The following is a 6750-nucleotide window of genomic DNA, read 5'->3' as shown; positions in this document are numbered from 1 at the left end:
AATTGAAGATTTTCCAATATTATTGTCTCTATATTTTAATTTTTTTTTCATATATTTAGACATCTTTTTTGTAGAGGCAGGGTCTTTCTATGTTGTCTAGGCTGGTCTTGAACTCTTGGTCTAAAATCATCCTCCTGCCAGGGCTTCCCAAAGTTTTGGGATTATAGGTATGAGCCACCATGCTGGCCCCATTGTCCTAGTAAATGTGAACCTTAAGTTTGGGCGCTTTTGGTGTTTAGACCCTTTGGGTACACATAATGTCCTTTGGGTTGATGGTGCTCTTTTGTGTTAATTTCTTTTCTTTTTTTTTTTTTTTGAGTTGGAGTCTCGCTCTGTTGCCCAGGCTGGAGTGCAGTGGTGTGATCTCGGTTCACCGTAACCTCTGCCTCTCGGGTTCAAGCGATTCTCCTGCCTCAGCCTCCTGAGTAGCTGGGATTACAGGTACACGCCACCAAGCTCAGCTAATTTTTGTGTTTTTAGTAGAGACGGGATTTTGCCATGTTGGCCAGGCTGGTCTCAAACTCCTGACCTCGTGATCCGCCCGCCTCAGCCTCCCAAAGTACTGAGATTACAGATGTGAGCCCTCGCGCCCAGCCCTTTGCAGTAATTTCTTAGTTTTGCTCCAGTAGTATTAAATTGGAGACTTTTGCATTATACTTAGATAATAGCCTTAAATAACTCTTTCTAATTTTATCCTGTAGGCTTCTTGTTTAAAAATCGGCATCTGTTTGTATTCCAGCTCTCGGGGAGCACTTGTCCTAGCTAGGTTTTAGGGGCTTGCTAGTCTTGTTGGCTCCTTGAGGTTGTGGAGGGGGGCTTAATGTGTGTAGCTTCATAGCATCTGGCTCAGCACAGCTCAGAATAGGTACTGCACATGCCCTGTGTGCATATCCTGGCATTTTCCCTTTAACCATCCCTGGGAGAAATGAGACCAGTATGGGTTCTGGTTCTGGGGCTGCCTCCAACTGGATGTAAGACTCTGTTTCCCCTCTGTGCCTTCCATTGCCAGTGGTGAGCCGGGTTGCAGGATTTCTAAGCACCTTGTATTCATTCTTTCCACCCCCTTCATTGAGCACTGTCTTTCGACAGGGGAGAAGCAGCCTGCCCAGGCTTAGCCATTTCTAGGTCGTCCTCGTTTTGAGTTCACAATTCTGACCTCTAGTTACTTTAATCTGGTTGTTATCTAATAGTGATCACTCCTAGACATTTTGCAGAGGTTTAGAAAGTTTTGGGGCTGACAGACATAAAATAGGCTTTTCAGCTTAGTTGAAGGTCAACAATGCTTGTTCACACGCAAAGGCACAGTTTATGAAGGGAAAAATAGAACCATTTATGTTAACCGAGCTTGACTTATTAGCACCGATAGTTGCCATGGGAGTGTTTTTTTAAGTCTGTCATTTTGCCGGGAATGTAAATTGGGGCATTACTCCTTAGATCTTCATGTAATTAGGAGGATGGACAAAGCCTCTATTTTTCTTGACTCAGAAGTTTATTATCCCATTTATAATATGGGAGTAAGTAAGGAAAGGTGTCTTTAATTTTTTTGTTTGTTTTTGTAGAGACCCTTGTTATGTTGCCCAGGCTGGTCTTGAACTTCTTGGCTCAAGCGATCCTCTTGACTCAGCCTCCAGAAGTGCTGAGATTATACAGTGTGAGCCACTGCCAGTATCTTTAGTTTTTTGATGATAAGTACAACTTAGGCATCGAGCAAAACTATTTTTAGTGACTTGTCTTGCATATATATTTATGAATTTTGAGCTTTTAAAAAATCACAAATAGGCCAGGTGTGGTAGCTCACACCTATAATCCTAGCACTTAGGGAACCTGAGGCAGGAGGATCACATGAGCTCAGGAGTTCGAGACCAGCCTGGGCAGCATGATGAGATCTCGTCTCGCTCTCTCTTTTTTTGAGACAGTCTCGCTCTCTCCCCAGGCTGGAGTGCAGTGGTGCAGTCTCAGCTCACTGCAGCCTCTGTCTCCCCATTTCAAGTGATTCTCCTGCCTCAGCCTTCCCAGTAGCTGGGACTACAGGTGCATGCCACCATGCCCAGCTAATTTTTGTAGTTTTTTAGTAGGGTCGGGGGTGGGAGGGTTTCACTTTGTTGGCCAGGCTGGTGTTGAACTCCTAACTTCGTGATCCACCCACCTCAACCTCCCAAAGTGCTGGGATTACAAGCGTGAGCCACTGCACCCAGCCTGAGATCTTGTCTTTATTAAAAAAATAAATAAAAATATAATACGTGTTCATTAATAATGGGTAAAGTAGAAAAGCAAAAAGAAATAGGACACCACCTGCATCTGAAACCCTGGGAGAATCCAGTTAATATTGTAGTAAGTGTCCCAGAATGCCTGTCTTGCTGAAGAAGTCATGTTCATAAAGAGAGAGATGTTCTGCCTTTTTTCACCCCACTTTGTAATAGATCATAACTATTTCCGTGTGTCATGGTAGAGTACTGCAGAATGGCCCTGTAGTATTTTATCATACAGTGTTTTACTATCATAATTTATTCATGTAGTCCTTACATGGTGGATTCTACTTGTCCTACAATTGAAGTGTATACAATTATATTCATCTAGTTACTTTTCTGGAACAATGATTTTATTGGATATGCATTTTTGTTATTTTTTTTGAGATAGAGCTTCGCTAAGCCGCCCAGGCTGAAGTGCGGTGGTGTGATCTCGGCTCACTGAAACCTCCGCCCCCCTGGTTCAAGCGATTCTCCTGCCTCAGCCTCCCGAGTAGCTTGTACTACAGGCAGGCATGCGCCACCCCGCCTGGCTACTTTTTGTATTTTTAGTAGAGACAGGGTTTCACCATGTTGGCCAGGATAGTCTCGATCTCTTGACCTCATGATCCACCTGCCTCGGCCTCCTAAAGTGCTGGGATTACAGGCATGAGCCACCGCACCCAGCCTGGATGTACATTTTAAAGGAGGTGGATATTAAACATTTTAAAATTATTTTGACCAAAAACATCTAGCTGAAAATGATGGTGAATATTTCTCTGATTTTGGAATGGGGAGGGACTTTCTTTTCTTTTTGGGATGAAGTCTTGCTCTTGTCCCCTAGGCTGGAGTGCAATGGCATGATCTCGGCTCACTGCAACCTCTGCCTCCTGAGTTCAAGCGATTCTCTTGCCTCAGCCTCCCGAGTAGCTGGGATTACAGGTGCCTGCCACCATGCCCTATTACTTTTGTGCTAGAAAGTCCCTCCCTGGCCGGGCACGGTGGCTCACACCTGTAATCCCAGCATTTTGGAAGGCCAACATGGGCAGATCACCTGAGGTCAGGAGTTCGAGATCAGCCTGACCAACATGGTGAAGCCTTGTCACTACTAAAAATACAAACATTAGTCGGTATGGTGGTGCATGCACGTAATCCCAGCTACTTGGGAGACTGAGGCAGGAGATTGGCTTGAGCCTGGGAGGTGGAGTTTGCAGTGAGCCGAGATGGCACCACTGCATTCCAGCCTGGGCAACAGAGTGAAACTGTCTCAAAAAAAAAAAATCTAGGAATGGCAAGTGAGGTTAACATTGCATTCTTTCATTTTCTTTTTTTCTTACCACTGCACCAATGAAGAAATACATAGTTTTCTTCCCTTGTGCTTTGTCAGTTGGTCTGCTTTCCCAGAAAGAATTGGGAAGCTTTTTCATTTCCCATTTCTTACGAGGAAGGCTGGGAAATAACTAAGAATTTGTCTGGGCCTAGCACCTTTTGGAGAAGAGTAATTTGCTTTTGTAATTTTCTCCATTTATTGTTACTTGTTCAGGTTTTCAAAAAAATAGTTTTTGGCCAGGCATGGTGGCTCACACCTGTAATCCAGCACTTTGGGAGACTGAGGCGGGTGGATCACTTGAGGTCAGGAGTTGGAGACTACCCTGATCAGCATGATGAAACCACATCTTTACTAAAAATACAAAAATTTGCCAGATGCGGTGGTGGGAACCTGTAATCCCAGCTACTTGGGAGGCTGAGGCAGGAGAATCACTTGAGCCCTGGAGGCGGAGGTTGCAGTGAGCTGAGATCATGCCACTGCACTCCAGCCTGGGCGACAGAGTGAGACTCCATCTCAAAAACAAAAACAAAAACACTGAAAAAATAGTTTTCCCCCTAAAATTGCCTGTTTCATCAAGATTTTCAAGTGCATACATGTGCTGCTTTTGTAAGTCCTTGAAAAAAATACAAACATTGGGAATGATAGTATAAGGAGTTAAAAATAAACTTAACAAAATGTGTTTGGAATTTGCCCTTGTTTTCAGAAGATATTTGTCATATTCAGGAAGTATCTTTTAATTTGCATTGAAGATATTTGGTTTTTGCTTTTTAAATCAGGAGGAAGTGTTTTGTCAGCCTTTTTGGCATCTACTGAATTGATATAATGATTTGGCTGCTCAAAGGTTCTGGCCTGTTTTGATACTGGCCCTGGCATTCTCTCCTTCCTGCTTTTGAAGAGTTAACATCCCTTTTTAAGGAAATGATGGTGAGTCAGTGGTAGATGTTAAATAACATAGTAAGATACACAGATGGCAGTCCTGTATTATTTCCTCCCCAGTTTTTTGTTGAATGTTTTCTACATGAAGTCAGTGTCTGGAAACCACAGCATGTAGTATGTACTTTTGCACATCCTCATTAAGAAGCAACAGAAGCACTGTGAACAGATTCTTGAGAGTTCAGCGGGCCTTGATGGGGGAAGGTCATGTGGCCGTCAATGTGTCCCAAGTGATGTTTCCTCTGACCTGCCACAGCACTTGGGCTTTGATCTTAGCCCTGTAGCCTTGCATGCAAAGAACAGAGTGTGGTGGAGCCTGTGAATGGGAGGTGCTTTCAGTGGAGAGCTCTGCCAGAAGTTCAAGGATGCTCACTGATAGCTCAGTCTTGTTTTTGTTTGTATTGTGATTCCTTCTGCTTAGCTCCTTCCTCAGAGATTCCTTTCTCAAAAATCTATTTACATGTTCCCAGTGTTAGAACCTCTGACCCAGTTCTGTGGTTTGGTCTCAATACTTGTTCTGTGCAGTAGTAAGTCAAGTCCTTCCAGCCATCTTGCCACTCAGCTTAGAAAAATACTCTCCAAAAACATGTCTTTAAGGAGTCATAGTACTTTCGCTTCTCCATTCAGAATTTTCCAATGATTTGTAGCTAAAAATGACATTCTGTTAATTTGCACTTTGCCCTTATGGAGCCGTTTTTAATTAATAGTTTTTAAAAGGATTTGCAAAAGAAGCATACACATGTTGAAAAATAATTCTAGCTTGTCAGACTCGTATTTAGTAAATTGAGAAAGTCACACGATCTTTTTTTATGTCCACCCCACCACTTCAAAGCAGTTTGATCTGTATCCTTGCCAGCCCTGTTCTGTGTACACAAACGCATACTATGTAATTATCTTTTTAATAAAAGTGAAATCATAACCACACATATTGTACAACCTGTATTTTTCAAGGAACTGTATTTGTTATTACAGTTTAACTGAAAGTAAGCCATTCTTTTAAAGTATCTCTTTTGTTTTTTTTTTTTTCATGTTTTTTCATTATTCCTCTTGACTAGACATTGATGGATGTCACCTTTGTGCCTCCCTTCTGACATTGCAAATTTCTGGTAAACATAGCTTAAGGCTTGGCATAGTGGCTCGTGCCTGTAATCCCAGCACTTTGGGAGGCCGAGGTGGGTGGATCACCTGAGTTGGGTTCAAGACCAGCCTGGCCAACATGGTGAAACCGTGTCTCTACTAAAAATACAAAAAATTAGCCAGGCGTGGTGGCGGGTACCTGTAATCCCAGCTATTCTGGAGGCTGAGGCAAGAGAATCTCTTGAACCCGAGAGTGGAGGTTGCAGTGAGCCAAGATTGTGCCCCTGCCCTCCAGCCTAGGTGATAGATCGAGACTCTGTCTCATTTAAAAGAGCAACAACAAAAAACCCCCAAAAAAACCCCGCAAAAAACCCCAGATAGCTTAAGATAGATTTATGGAATGGAGATTTTATTTCGAGAAATAAATTACTTTTTGTTTTCCTTGCATGCAAAATGTTTTAGAAAGGGAAAGACATCAGTTTCTGCATTCACATTCTAATAATTTAAAGTGAGTATTTTTTCCTAAATAGCAAAAGACCAGTGTTTAGTTTCCAAATTAAAAAAAAAGAAATAGACTCATTAGTGGTTCATTGAAGACTGGACTGGGACCAGTTCGATAGCATTTGTGTGCTATTTAACTTGGGGCCATTGGCGATTGTTGATGCTAACTTGTCCAAGAACAAATGGTAAAAGTTGATGTCTCAACATAAGGATTTTCAAGTGAAAATCTGGCTAAACTGTTGGTTGCCTTTTTCTTCACAAGGGAGGGCCAGGCTCATGGCTGGGGCTGTAATGACTGTTCCCAAGACAACCACTGAGTCAGGCTCTGGGTTCCCTTTATTGTGGAACATTGCACAGATGCAAGAGTGGATAAAACATAGCCATTTAATCAATGGTAAAAGGAACATCTGTGTACTTGCTGGTATCCCGTTTAAGAAATAGAATGTGACCGGCTTTTTGAGAAGCACCCTCCCCATGTGCTAATCCATTTTTAAGAGGCTTTAAAAGAAGGTGACTTAATTTTTTTTTTTTTTTTTTGTTAAATCAAAGGCCCTGTGCTGGGGAATATGGAGTTTAAAAATTATCAATGAAGAAATCCCAACTGATAGCAAATCAGTTTTTTTGCTTTTGTTTTGAGATGGGGTGTTGCTCTGTTGCCCAAGTAGGACTGCAGTGGCACAGTCA

The sequence above is a fragment of the Mandrillus leucophaeus genome, unplaced genomic scaffold (assembly GCF_000951045.1).
Source record: "Mandrillus leucophaeus isolate KB7577 unplaced genomic scaffold, Mleu.le_1.0 Scaffold101, whole genome shotgun sequence".
Lineage (NCBI taxonomy): Eukaryota > Metazoa > Chordata > Mammalia > Primates > Cercopithecidae > Mandrillus > Mandrillus leucophaeus.
Note: the sequence above shows the minus strand (reverse complement) of the source record.